Here is a 14,874-nt window from a genome sequence, read left to right on the forward strand (position 1 = left end):
TTAGAAATAACATAAATGAGCCTTGCTTTTTAAATTCATAGGTTCAAAACATTTAGTCATGCCTCACTAGCTCAATCTTTGCTCATTATGCTTTACGTTGATGGAATTAAATGTGACACGTTGCAGTGTTGGATCAGCCCCACAGTTCTAAAATACAGGGTTTGATTGAATGCTGGAAAATAAAAAAAAATCAAAGATACTGTTTAATGTCAGAAATGGAGATTTGTGGAATTTTGTTTTTAGCCTAAAGTTGGTTCAAGAAAGTACCCCACTGATAGAAGAGGGAAAGAGCATGAAGAATATATACATTGCCTCTTGAAACCCAAAAAGAAACCAAGAAAGAGCAAATGGTTATTCAGAGCCAGGCTGTTGGTGTCTGTAGTTGCCGTAATATGGCTAATCAGTGGGGGAGCGCCCTTCTAGTACTGTGCCTGCCAGCCTTGGTAGTAAAACCATGTTTAATGGCCATTGAGCCCGCAAGCATCCAGTTTTATCTTCTGGATACCCAAGGACAAACGTGGATGAAGGTTGGAGTTTCATGATGTTTGCTCTCAGGCCCATGGGCATTGAGAGAGCAGAGCTGCCTTAATATAATGTCCATTATTTCCAAAGAATTCTTTGGAGGCCATCTTCTGATCCTTTTGCGTACCTTGTGCAGGGACCATCTAAAGTTTTCCTCTGATTTTTGGTGGTGTCACTAACTTGTGCTTTAGTATTCTTAAGAATATATGAGCACTTTTCTATGGCCTAAAATCACCTATCATTTGTTTGAATGGATAACAGTAGCGAGTTGAAAATTAGATGTAGGTTGTGGTTTCAGCTCCGCAACGGTGTGTTTTTAGTTACGTCATCTCTTTAAGCTTCAGCTTTCTTTTCTGCAAAGTGGGCATTCATTCATGTATCCATTCATTCATTGAACAAATATTAAGAATGTGCTAGGCCTACTCATCTTCTTGGTGTTGGGAAGTAAGCAATGAGCAAAGCAAACAAAGCCCCTACTATAATTCTATTGGGGGCAATGGAATATAAATTAATAGAAGTTAACTATCTATTAGATGGTGACAGTTGCTACAAACAAAAATATAACAGGGTCAGGGATAGAATGACAAGATTGGAAGGCAGTTTCCTTTTGTTTTATGTGGACTCGGAGGTGACGTGTCAGCAGAGACATAAATGGAGAGAGGAATGACCTACGAGGATATCTGGGGATGGAGGATCTTGGGAAACAGCAAGTCTGGCAGGCACAGCACAGTCCCTGAGATGAGAGCAAGCTAGGTGTGTCTGAGGAGCAGTGAAGACAGCTGGAGCACATACAGGGAGTGAGTACCCACTTGGTAGAGTTGCTTAGAAAATCGAGTGAGATAATAGATTTAATATGTACTTTGTATATATTAAAAGAATAATACACCATAACAAGAGGATTATTTTAGGTATGCAAGAAGGATTCAGTAGTATAAAATTTATTAATGGCATTCATCATATTATTAAATATAAGTAGAAAAAAATTATCATTTTTATAGAAAGAGCAACTGATAAAATTCAATATTGATTACTGATTTAAAAACAAAACAAAACACCATGGGCCAGCTGAGTGGAACGCTGGTTAAGATCTGGCTTGGGGGCCGGCTGAGTGGCTCAGTTGGTTAAGAGCTCGCTCAAGAGTTTGAGCTCTGAGCAACAGTGGTTCGAGTCAGCCCGAGCTGAGCAGCCNATAACTATTGCATTGTTTTGTACACCTGAAACAAACAATTTATAAAAATAAAAAAAAAATAAAAAAATAAAAAAAAAAAAAAAAAAGATCTGGCTTGGGATGGCAGCTCTGAACAGCAGGGCCCCAGGTCGGATCCCACATGGGCCAGTGATGCTGCGCCCTCTATAGCTCATATGGTGAACAACAGCTTGACCTGGAGCTGGGCTGCTGTGTTGCCAGAGACAGTGTAGGCTGCAGTGGGCTGCCATGAGCTACCGTGAGTGGCTGGCAACTGGCATGAGCTGCCAAGAGCCACCGTGAGCGGCCATCCAGTGGCCGGTGACCGATCTGCCTCACCTGGGAAGAGCGCAATGATAATACCAACACGAGCAGTGAACGACGTCCTTCACAGCTAGACGGAAGAACAAAAGGACAGCAACTTGTCTGTTCCCCTTCCCCGGTTCCCCAGTGCTGTTCCCCTCCCCCAAATCCCCAATAAAATCTTTTAAAAAAAAAAAGATACACCTCAAAATATAGCAACAAATGTTTCTTGGAGGATATCAGTGCAAGCTGTGTAAACCAATGGTGTCAAGATTGGGAAACATTGAATTAAACAAAACCAAGCAGGTTAGGTTTCTTTCTATACAGGTCTTCTTAGAGCCTTAATACACATAATATGCTTTGTGAATATTCAAGAGGGATATTTAGAATGTAGCATTTTCCAAATTTATTGAAATACAGAACCTTAAATAGCAATGACCACTATTTTTCTTTCTTAAGAAACATTTTACGAGTAGTTGTCACGTTGGAAAACTTCACTTTAATGCTCAGATTTTGATTTTGTTTAACTGCATTATTCATTCTAGTAAATCAGTACTTTTGATTCATTTCTAAGATGCCTGTATTCTCTCTCCCTGCCTGCTTGTCCTTCTCTGTGACATGCTGCAACTCACTAATTTGTTTTTTTTTTTTTTAAGATTTTATTGTTTTTTTAAAGAGTTGGGGAAGGGAACAGTGTTGGAGAATTGGGGAAGGGAACCTTGTGTTTTTCCAGGACCCATCAGCTCCAAGTCAAATAGTCCTTCAATCTTAGTTGTGGAGGGCACAGCTTAGCTCCAAGTCCAGTTGCCATTTTCAGTTTAGTTGGCCAGGGTGTGGGGGGTGCAGCCTACCATCCCATGTGGGAGTCGAACCCGCAACCTTGTTGTTAAGAGCTTGCGCTCTAACCAACTGTGCCACCTGTCTGGCCCTCACTAATTTGTTTCGTGGTTGAGACCCTCCCAAACTCATACAAATTACACTGGATTTCTAGGTAGTTGAGGAATTGTGAACTTAACATGGAGGAGAGCATTACTGTGGGTTAGATCAGGGGTCAGCAAACTGTGGTTCACGAGCCACCGTGGCTCTTTGGGTACGTACATGTGGCTCTGAAGTAAAATTGAAAATGAAAATAAAATTATCATAGTTTCATTTATAAAATTTTTAAAGGATATTATTTACAAAATGGTGATTTCATTTGTTTTATGGCTCTCGTATAATTTTTAAATTGTTGTGAGGGACAGGATAGGCTCTTCCATCTCAAAAGTTTGCTGATCCCTGGGAAGATAAGGACTCTACCTCTGTCTTCACCATTTACCAGCTACTTAATTAGAAACGGTCACACCACCTCCCTCTGCTTCAATTTTGTCATCTGTAAAATTCAGGGATTGGATTTAGGTCCATCCATTTTAAGACTCAGAGTTACTATTAATATGCTTAATAGAATAAATGATGATTGTGGGCCTATGTAGAATATTTTGTTCTACTCTGCAGGTTTCCGCATGTGACTATAATCTTGTGTCTCAATCCAGTTCTTTTGGAGAGTGAAATTATTCAATAATTAGCTCATAGTCAATTCCATGTACTTGAAAACTAGTTGGATTGTTTGAGATGTCTGTCTTCTTTGATTGATTTATTAACCATCCTATAGGAAAGCACTTGATTATAACACAGGTCAATTACAGTACTATGGATAAAGCCACCCCTCCAGCTTTTGTTTTACTGATATAGGGAGAGGTCCACAATATAGATATTACTTATCCCCCCACCCGACGTGTTCATGTGGTGGTTTTGCTGTGCCATTTGTGCACTCCCTGCCTATCAGCTGATTTCTGAACTCAGCCCAATAGAGGTAAAAATTCCCTGAATTTGTGCCATCTGGAAATGAGCTTTAAATTCTATTCCTTTTTCAAAATTAAGGATGGGATATACCTATTACATGGAAGGATGGTGAGCTTGGATATGATTTTATTATGCAGAGGTGGAAAAATGTTTTGCTAGAAGGAAAGCACTTCCCTGGGGAGAGATTTGAGTGTGACCGAATTGTTAACTGCCAACTTCCCCCACTCCCCGCTTTTTAGCAGGAGACATATTTTGTTTTTAAATGAGATGACATCCAAGAGAATTATCAAGACCCAGTGAATTGTAAGAGTCCTTTCAATTGACTTGAGTTCCGTTTAACCTTGCTTTCGATGCCATTCTGGGCATTACTGTCAAAGGACTGGCTTCCCTTTGAAGTTGCCAAGTGCTGCTGCTGACAGAATCATGATGGTAAAATAGAAGAGTTGTTCCCAGTAAAAGCCTTTAGTGATACACAGCGATGCCTTATTACCTAAGTAAAAGCCTATGTGTGGCAGCGCCTAAAAATATAGTGTAAGGGAAGGATATATGATAATGGACGCTAAGATGGGAGACCTGTTTCTCATGAATTAGAGATGCCCTTTCATAATTCAAGAGTCACAGAATGAAGAAAGACTTGAAATAGCCTGAAAAGCATCTGGAAGCAATCTGTAATTCTTACGAGGCAGTGGAAGCGCCTGTATCTTCTAGTATATGATGATAAAATTGTTCACCAGGGATTATGGAAGAAGTAGAATTCTGTTACTTGTAAAACCTCATGCAATGAAATGCCCAGAGATTCGATTATGAATTAGATACTGCAAGGTCCCAGGTGCCTAATAAGTGATTAATTGATTAGAGTGAAGAAGGCAGATTTGAAGGTACTGAGAGGCAAGTTTAATATGAAGGATTTTTTTATCTGTATGTGAAATGTTATCCGTTACTTTTCATGCATTATACTCACTTTTCTTGTGCCTGGTCACTACCACTAGTTTTGAAGATTTAGATCACATTGAGCCCCCCTCCCCATTTTTCTCCATTCATGAAACATTTGTTATAAGAAAAGGTACTACATTCTAAGCCTTCTAAGTAAGGCATTTATAGGTCAAAGACACACTTAAAACCTCTTACAGTAACTTTTTAGGGAACCATCTTTTAATGTATTGGACTGTTGAAGAAAAAAATATTAGTAAGTGGCTTATCCTTTGGGGCTTGGAAAAAAGAATACAGAGACTTGCAAAAGGCATATTTGTTGTACTACATTCAGACTTGAATTGCTGACCTTAACCCACCTACAGAGGGGAAGATACTAATTTACCTAAAACTTGTAACTATATCAGAGCAAGTTGTATGTTGCTGTTTGCTTTTGGGTAAGCAGTTGTGATCATATGTAATTACGTGTACACTGTCTTTTCTTTCTTTTTTATATGATAATTGTCATTTTCCCATTTTATTATAAACATACAATGTTTGATGGCTGATAGAATTATGGTTAAGTAAATTATGTTGTTGAATCAAATTGATTGAACTTTTCCCCAATTATTGGACATTGAAATGATTTCTATGCTTTAAATTTAAGTATAGTATTTATTTTTTTAAAAACTTCTTTGTTGGAAATATTCTCTAGCTTTCTATTTTGACATTGAGTATTGGTTTTTCGTGGTTTTATTTAGCATTTGTGTTAGCTTCTGCCTTTTGTATCTGTGTTTGGGGCTAGTCTTTTTATGTGCTGTCCTGGACACCTACCTCTAGGTGTAGTTCTCTGTATTTCTGTCACGTAGGATAATTTCCCAACCTTTTTCAAACTCATGTTTTTCTGGTTGTACAGTTGGGATTAAGCTCTGTATTTGTGCTGTGAAACTTGTCTTCCCAGTTAGGCCTGATGATATGAGATGTGTGTCTAAGACCAAACTAAATTCTGCCCACAGGATGAACTTTCAACTGTCAATATCTAGATAAGTCAAAGATACTTGGGAATATTTTGGGAGTATTGCATATTTTTAAAAAAACATTTATGCAAATTTTAAGTCCTCTCTTTGCTATTTTATATGTTGTTGTCATTAAGTTAATATGATGTTGCCGATGCATAGATATGGATTTATGTAGTTTCCCACTTTATTTTTCTCTTGTAAAAGAAGCATATAATTACTTAACATCTCTTAGAGGACAGAAGAATCCTCCTTCTCTACTTTTCTGCAACCCAGGGGGAGTCTCATTCTTCGCTAGCATTCAGATTTCTAAATACAGATTTACTTTTTGCTTATCATTCTTTTTAATGATAAAGTCGAGTGCAATGTGAGGAGAGCCCACTCAGTGCACAACAAGTGGTGGTAAATAGGAGGAGAAAAAAACTAGGGAAACTTAGAGTGGGTTTTGCTGTTTATTAATAATTGTGGGACATTTTTTATTCCTTTCTGTAGATTTTGAAAATCTTGGAGTTTCCAGCCGTGCCAAGTGTTGGAGAAATTTTTCTGCCCCTCTGAGCGGGTGAACTGAGCAAAAGCAACCCAGTGGGAGGCTATTAAAGAGTGCAATCATAGGTACTGTCTTGTTTTCTTATTACTATTGATGTGTGTTCAGTAATGTTCAATAATACCCTTTTTGAAAAGCCTAGTTGAACTTACATATCCAAGTGAACATTATCGTGTTCAAAACAGTCTTTTTGAGAGGCTATACTCTATCCTCTGCTCAAAACATTATAAATTTTTTCTGCATCTTGATCTTCTGGTTCTATTCTTTCTAAACATCGTATTTCCTGTGGTTGCATATCTCAACCCTGTGAGGGTGTATTTGGGAAGCAGTCTGAACTTACTTAGAACTAGGGTGATGAATCTGGGGAACTGTACTTTTAATAAAAAATCGGAAGGAAAAATAATGTAATAAAACCAGTTTTTCCTCTTGTAATTTGTGTATGTGTTCAAAGGCTCTTATGCTGTATTGAAAGTTAATTCTAAAAAGTGACTCTAAGTTTGAAACAATGGTAGTATTGTTAAAATAAGTGATTAGGCTCTATAGCTTATAGAGAAGCATGTATTATTTATTTGACTATGTAAATGTTGGTATTCTTATTAGAATCCATCGATCAATCAATCTGTCAGTATTGTAGAAAGGCTTCCTGTATTAATCATGGTAAATAGGACGAGATATAAACTTCCTCATATGGTTTACCTCTAAGATTTTGTAATTCCTATCTTACTGGTGGTGTGTTTTGCATCTATTCCTCAAAGTATGATTAGAGCACTTGTTAAAAATGCACATGAAAAATCCTGGGCCCCAATCTAGTGTGTTAGAATCTGAATGGTAGGAGGCAGGGTTTAGGAATCTGCCTTTTACAAGTAAGCACTCCCAAAGTTTGGCACCTTCAATGCCGCGAAGTCCTACCTCTACCTAACCTTTGTATTTTTGGATTTAAACTGTTGCGTGGTTATTTCCTTGATCTTTGCTTTGAATAAAACAATGCCAATTATTTTTAGCATCCTACTTTGGCACAGGGTTATGTTCTCAAATAGCTTATTAGTAGATCAAATTGAAAAGATAATTGAATAAAACTGTACTTTGGACTTTATGTCTAAATTAAACTTGTATATATTTTTCCCTGAATGTAAATGGATAAATCTGTTTTTGACATCTACATACCAAATAGTAAATTTTTATGACATATCTGCTTTTAAATTTGCTCATAAGTTGTACTTCAGGCATCTTATTCAAATTGAGGGTAGAGAGGCATTGGAGGCCCCTGGAATCTCTGCTGCATTACGTTTATCATTTAGTCCAGTGTTTTCTCAGTAAACATTGTGATGAAGGTTTTGCTGTGCAATTTATGGTTCAAACAGATGAAATACTTTCTTTCTAGTGCTCTGAGGTTTGTGAAGCTCTTTGAAACCTCCAAATGAAAGGGAGTATTAACGTGAAATGAAGCAGCAGGCTTTGCGATGAAGTCATTTTCATTACCATGCACATGCTTTAGTAATCAGTCCTATAAATTTATTAATTTTACAGAATGTAAACATTGTGTATAAAATATATTATTTTTTAGATATTTTCAATCTCACAAATTATACCTTTACTTTAAGAGATATTTACAATATCACAGGATCCTTGGGTGTCAATATTGAGAGATAGTATACTTTGTGTCAAATAAAATTGTGACAACAGATTTATAAGTTAAGACTATTACTTCAGATGTTTGTTTCTTTATTATAATAGTTAATTTATTGGTATGAAATATTCCATTAAGTCTGTACTTTTTAAAAATTGTGTTAAAATATACATAACATAAAAATTTACTATTTTAACCGTTTTAAGTGTCTAGTATTAAGTATATTTTCATTGTTGTGCAACCAATCTGCAGAATGTTTTCCTCTTGCAAAACTGAATCTCTATACACATTAAAAACAGATCCTCTTTGACCCTTCCTCTCAGCCCCTGGTAATCACTCTTCTACTTTATGTCTCTATGAATTTAGCGATTCTAGATACCCTGCATAAGTGGAATCATATACTCTTTGTCTTTTTGTGACTGGCTTACTTCACTTAGAATAATGTTCTTAAGGGTCATTCATGTTGTATGTAGCATGTGCTATAACTATCTTCCTTTTTAAGGCTGAATAATATTCCAGTGTGTGTGTGTGTGTGTGTGTGTATCACATTTTGTTTATCTGTTTGTTCATTGATGGATGTGTGGGTTGCTTCCTTCCACCTTTTGGCTATTGTGAATAATGCTGCTCTACATGGGTGTACAAATATCTGAGTTCCTGCTTTCACCTCTTTTGGCTATTTATATAGAAGTAGAATTGCTGAATCATATGGCAATTCTATTTTTAATTTTTTTTTTTTTTTAAGATTTTTATTGGGTAATTGGGGGGATGGGAACAGTGCTGGGGAATTGGGGGAAGGGGAACAGACAAGTTGCTGTCGTTTTTTTGTTCTTCAGTCTAGTTGTGGAGGCTGCTTCACTGGCCCAAGTTGGCACCATCATTGCGCTCTTCCCTGGCGAGGCACATCAGTCGCCGGCTTCTGGACGGCCGTTCACTGCGGCTGCTGGCCGCTCACGCTGGCTGCTGGCTACATACGGTAGCCCATGGCAACCCACTGCCACAGGGACTGCAGCCTATGCCGTCGCCAGCAACTCACGGCAGCCCAGCTCCAGGTTGAGCTGTTGTTCAGCATCTTAGCTGTGGAGGGCAGTGTCACTGGCCCTCATATGTGGGATCAGAACCGGGGCCCTCTGGCATCCCAAGCGAGTTCTTAACCATCGCGCCACTCGGCCGGCCCTATTTTTAATTTTTTAAGAACCACCATACTGTTTTCCACAGTGGCTACATCATTTTACATTCTCACCGATAGTACACAGGAGTTCCAGGTTCTTCACATCCTTGCCAACACTGAGGTTTTTGTTTTTTTCACCAATATTAGCCATCCTAATGGGTATGAGATGATATCTCATTGTCATTTTGATTTGCATTTCCCTAATCATTAGAGATGTTAAACATCTCTTCATAAGCTTATTGGCCATTTGTATATCTTCTTTGGAGAAGTGTCTAGTCTAGTCTGCCCATTTTTTATTGGGTCATTAGTCTTTTTGTTGTTGAGTTGTAGGAGTTATGTATATATCATGGATATTAACCCTTTATGAGATATCTACTTTGCAAATATTTTCTCCGATTCTGTAGTTTGACTTTTCCTTGTGTTAATTTTGTCCTTTGATGCACAGACGTTTTAAATTTTGATGTAGTTCAATTTATTTTCACTTTTGTTGCTTACACCTTTGGTATCCTATCCAAGAAATCATAGCCAAATCCAGTATTTTGAAGGTTTTCTCCTGTGTTTTCCTCTAAGAGTTTTATAGTTTTAACTCTTAAGTTTAGGTCTTCGATCCATTTTGAGTTAATTTTTGTATATGGTGTAATATAGAAGGGTCCAACTTTATTCCTTTGCATGTAGATATCCAGTTTTCCCAACACTGTTTGTTGAAGAGAAGTTTATACTTTTAAAGACAGGTTAGGCTAAGGAAAAGAAAAGCAGACAGTAACAAATGGCTATGTTGTGTCTATGTAAGAATTCTTATAACGTCCCCTGTTTCTAATTAGGAAGCTATTTCAGAAACTAAAGGGTATTACATGGATTTGAAGCTGACCTGAAACTAAGATTTAGTATGAGTAGGCATAGAGCCTTTAAGTTTTATGTTAGTTATTTGGTGGACAATGACTTCTTATATTTTCGATTTGATTATGGCAAACTCTGAGTTATAGTCTTCAGTAAGGGTGTGTGTGTGTGTGTGTGCACAGTTATAGAGCTTTCTCCCGTTAACTCCGGCCAATGAGAGATCCTTTAATGTTTTAGGGAGCTTTAGTTTCAAGGCCATAAGCGGAATCAACATTCTTATAATAAAGAGTAACCAGTTATAAATCTGGGAAAAATCTGTAGCCAACTTGAACTATTCACTTTTCTATGTAGCAGAAGTTACTTGGAACCTGTTTTTGCCGCTTACCTCTAAAAAGCAGCATGTATATTGACAGAATGACTTTTATATTGATTCTGAAAAGTTATAAAACCAAGTATGGTGCCGTTAGAAGTGTGGTTATTTTGGGGAGGACCCCTGGAGGGTGTTGGAAGTGGGGTTGGGAGATACAAAAGCAAATATGTGTAACTAAGAGGAAAGCCCAGGCAAAGATGCTCAGAGGGTCGAGGGAGTTTAGGTAGGTGGAGGAGTAACACGGATAATGAAAGGATCTAACACTTAGGTGTGTTACTTTCTTTGGAGAAAATGACAGTGGATACTAAAGATAGCACAGCAAGGACAAGTGGAAAATGGATTTGAAAAGGGTTGAAGACAATGTGAAATAAAATGTGGATGACCGTCCTGTGGAGATGCTGTCAGTGGAATTCATCTGTTACAGATTTTGGAGGTGTTCTCAGAACAGTGAGACAAATAGCAGGTAGACAGAGGCTATTACAGATGGCCTGAGCTGTTGAGAGAATTGTGTATTTGAATATAGTTTTGCAAGGTTACGAGCTGTCTACACGAGAAAAGAGAAGCAGTTAAGCAGCGTCAGAATGCTGTCTGTTCTAATATAATACAGGAATGTCTGAGTCATGCAGAATTGGAGTGGTGAGTGAGGAATGTTTTGCTGTGTTTTCCCTGGCTTTGTGTGGAACCAGTAGGGAGCCATTTTCAAAAGTGGTTTTGAATGAAAATATAGTCTCAAGATTGGTCTGGGACAAGCTTGTCTAACTAAAAAACACATTAAAAAAATCTAAAGATAACTTCTTACAGTCAAATAATCACACCAGCTACCTAATGCTATTATTCTGAAATTTCTTGATTCTGCACATATCTTTTCGTAACTATAGATTTTAAAATTATGGCCTATGTCCACTGTCTTTTGTGAATTCAGTCTTTTTAGTTATTCAGTCATTTTTGTCTCTTCACATGTTCCGTGACCCCTATAATTTCATTCTAGCTTAGTTTGGATCCTTTCCAGCTCTCTCTGCATCTTCCAGTTGACTAGAATGGCTTAGAATAAATGTATGTAATTTATGTTTGGTCATGTTTTCTATTTCATTTTCAACACCATTCTTGGAATAGTCTGCATTTCTTGGTCCTTAAGGGTACAGGGCTGCATTGAATTGATGTGCTCAGAGAAAATTCTCTAATGACTTTAATAGAGGCCAGAGGTTCTCAAAGTGTGGTCCCCAGATAAGCAGCGACAGCCTTACCTGGGAACTTGTTAGCAATGTAAATTCTTGGGTCAGAAACTCTGAGGGTAGAGCCCAGAAAATTGTATTGAACAAGCCTTGTAGGTGATTCTGATGAATGTTAAAGTTTGAGAGCTGCTCTGGACACTCTCATTAGCTATGTACTGTTTGTCCCAGTCATTCATTCTCTCTAGCCCATGGTCTCCTGGTCAGATAGATGAAGGGTTCTCAAATGTTGGTGTGCATGTGTATTGTCTGGTGAGCTTGTTTCAAAAACCTCAAAAAGCAGTAAATTGTTCCTTAACCTCATACACTGAGATTCTGATTCAGTAGGTCTTGGATGACTCAGTTATCTGCTTTTCAGCAAGCTCTTCAAAATAGTGCTATCTTTGATCTGGACCAATGGATGTCTCTTGAGTTTCCTTCAACCCCCAAATAATGGGATTTAAAAGGGCTTTTTTTGAGCTCAGTAGCTAAAAGTTTGGGTCCAGAACTTTATGTGCAAAATACAGTTTATATTATTTTTCACTGAAGCCATTGTGTTCTGATTTCTTTCCTTAAAAAATACAATTCTTTCTTAAGTGCCCAGGTTATTATATGAGATTTTTTCTGAGGCTTATCCTCATTGGTAAGGCAGTTCGCTCACTAAAAGAACCTTCTGACGCTTGTAAAATTAGAGATTTCATTATATGGTTCTTCAAGGTAATTGATAAAAATCATCAATAAACTTTAATCACTGGGTCTTAGGGAACACTACTTTTTATTGAGATCTTTTGGTCCCTGCCCTTTATTTCTAATCTCTAAGCGTGTTCCCTATACGCGAGGATTTGTTTCCCTCTTTTCATCGTCATTCATGTTTTTGTTTGTTTCTTTAATTTTTGTGGTACAATCTTATTAGAATTAGTTTTTGCGAGTTTTTCTCTTGTCTTACTGACAGCTCCTTTCCAGTCTTTTTTCATCTGTCCCTTGAATGTTGCTGTTCCCTAGCAACGGCCCAAGTTCTTTTCCCTGCATCTCACCTACAGGCCGTTCCCTCAGGGTCTACCTCTTCATGTCGGCCGGGTCCTTGCTCAAATGTCCCCCTAACGCCACCCTCTGGAAAGTGGCATCTGACACTCTCACAGCTCTCTTCTGAGCTTTGGTTCCATATAATCAGCTGCCTATTGGATGTCCCACAGGCATATCAGGTAAACATATCCCAGACTGAACTTGTCTTTCTCCCCCCCGTGAAGTCTGCCTTCTCTCATGTTCTCTGCCTCACCATCACCCTTTATGTAGCTAACACTTATCCAGCATTTCCTATGTGTGAGGCGCTGTTGCATGGAACTCCTCACAAAATCCTTTGAGATAGATTCTATTAGTATTCCCATTATACAGATTTGGAAGCTGAAGCTCACGGAGTGTAAGTAACTTTCCCAAGGTCACAAGACCATCAATTGGTGGAGATGGACTCTCGGAACATGGAGTCTTAACTACTGTGTGCCGGCACCTTCCCTTCTCAGTATCCCAACCCAGAAATCAAATATTACCCTTTACTTTGCCCTCTTTCTCCCAGCGTATCTAGTCAGCTCACCCTTCTAAATCTCTCAAAAGCACACTTCCACCTCTCTGCATTCTATGGTAAGTGTTCTAGCCCAGGTCTTCATCATCTCCTGTCCCCACTATTATAGTCGGTGTCTTCTTTGCATCTATTTCTTTATGTTATTGCTAGAGGATTATTCTTCCTAGTAGTAAGTCTGACCATGACACTTCCCTGCATTCACCAACCTCACCCCTCCACGATTAGTCACCCAATGCTGGGCAAAGCCTCTATTATCTACTTCACTGTTGAGCAAGCCCCACCAATTCTGAGGACCTGGATGGCTCAGACGTTTGAAAACGCTCACTATGAGGCAGATTGCAGGTGGTACCTGACATTTTGAAGGTTAGGAAATAAAAATGATATCTTTTGATTCGTCTTTGCATTTTTTGGTCCTTAATTTCTACTTATTGTAATAACAGAAGAATAAAAAAATCTGAGTGTAGTCTGGCCAGGAGGGATTGCCAGAAGAGTGCCGTTCTCACTCCCACTGCAATTCTGTGCCTCAGCCTAGTAAACCACTTGCATCCATCCGATACACCATGCTCTGCCTCCTTCCTCTGGGCCTTTGCACATGCTCTTGCCTCTCCATGGAATACTCTTCCCTCACTTCCCTATTTGCCTGGCTAGCTCTACCACCTCCATTTTCAGGTCTCAAAATTTCATATTCCCTGGAGAGTCTTCTCGGATCGCACTTCCCTTTGAACATTTTGGGTTAAGTGCTTTTTCTGACATGCTGCCCTAGCATACCACTCTCTCCCTACCTATGACTCCATCAGACTTTGTTTTATTTGTCTGTTCAGTCAGTTGCTGCTTTTAGACTGTAAGTGACATTTTATTTATTTCTGTGCTTCTGTCCCCCAGCATAGATGTTGAATAGATACAGATTGTATGGAAGATTGTCTTTAAATGAGTTCATTGATTTCTGCCAATTTCACCTGCTTCTTAGTGCTGTAAAATAACTCTAACAGAAGATAGATAGATCAGTGAGGGTTAGGTTCACCAGAATCAACGGGTTAAACAAATGAGGGTGTTATTTTTCTGCTACGTAACCTAAGTCTGGAACTAGGCTATCTAGGCTTAGGAGAGTGGCTCCTCGATTATCAGGGACCCAGGTTCCTTCTGTCTTTTTGCCCCAACGCTCCTGGGTGTGAGCTTTGCCCCATGTTCTCATGTCAAGATGGCTGCCAGAAGTCAGCCTGCAGGCTCTCTCTCCACCTCCTTGCCCCAGACACACACTGTCCGTGCTTTTAGGGGCTTTCCTGAAAGGTTTTTTTCAGGATTTCCCTTCATATTTATTGATCAGGTGATAGCACAGTATTATTTCTGGCTGCAAGGGTTCTGTTAACAAGGAAGGAGAGAATGGATATTGAGTGGTAAGTAGAAGTCTCTCTCTACATAGCTTAGAATGATTTCCTCTTAAGTGATCATAGACAGTTTTAGTAAATAATTTGCAGATTGGTATGTCAGCACTTTTTAAAATAAATAAAAAATAAATATAATGGATTTGAAGGGAGTCTTATCCTTTTTTTTGTCTCTAGTCACTTTATATAAAATTATAAGTCTTTGGATATTTTAGGAGATTGAATTACAGGCATCTAAAATATCTAAATGATTACTTTTATGAATATTCATTATTTTTGGGGGGAGGTATTTGCACTTGTTGATTTAAGAGTATACCCTTTTCAATATTGCCACAGGGACATGAAAGACAGTTCAAGGAATATAATTAATAATGTTGTAAATATTTT

The 14,874-nt window shown here is 38.4% G+C and overlaps 1 protein-coding gene across 8 annotated transcripts in view; it reads left to right on the forward strand.

The window, feature by feature from the left end:
- Window positions 1-14,874, forward strand: part of FHIP1A (FHF complex subunit HOOK interacting protein 1A) — a 208,684-nt gene that overhangs the window by 45,214 nt on the left and 148,596 nt on the right. For 7 of the 8 annotated variants that reach the window (XM_019641183.1, XM_019641182.1, XM_019641181.1 and 4 more), the window contains one exon: window positions 6,268-6,387. The exons of the other annotated variant lie outside the window; for it this stretch is intronic. The gene's annotated coding sequence lies outside the window, so the exon portion shown is untranslated. The remainder of the gene's footprint in view (window positions 1-6,267; window positions 6,388-14,874) is intronic. 8 annotated transcript variants of the gene reach the window in all.

The sequence above is a fragment of the Hipposideros armiger genome, unplaced genomic scaffold, assembly GCF_001890085.2.
Source record: "Hipposideros armiger isolate ML-2016 unplaced genomic scaffold, ASM189008v1 scaffold_58, whole genome shotgun sequence".
NCBI lineage: Eukaryota > Metazoa > Chordata > Mammalia > Chiroptera > Hipposideridae > Hipposideros > Hipposideros armiger.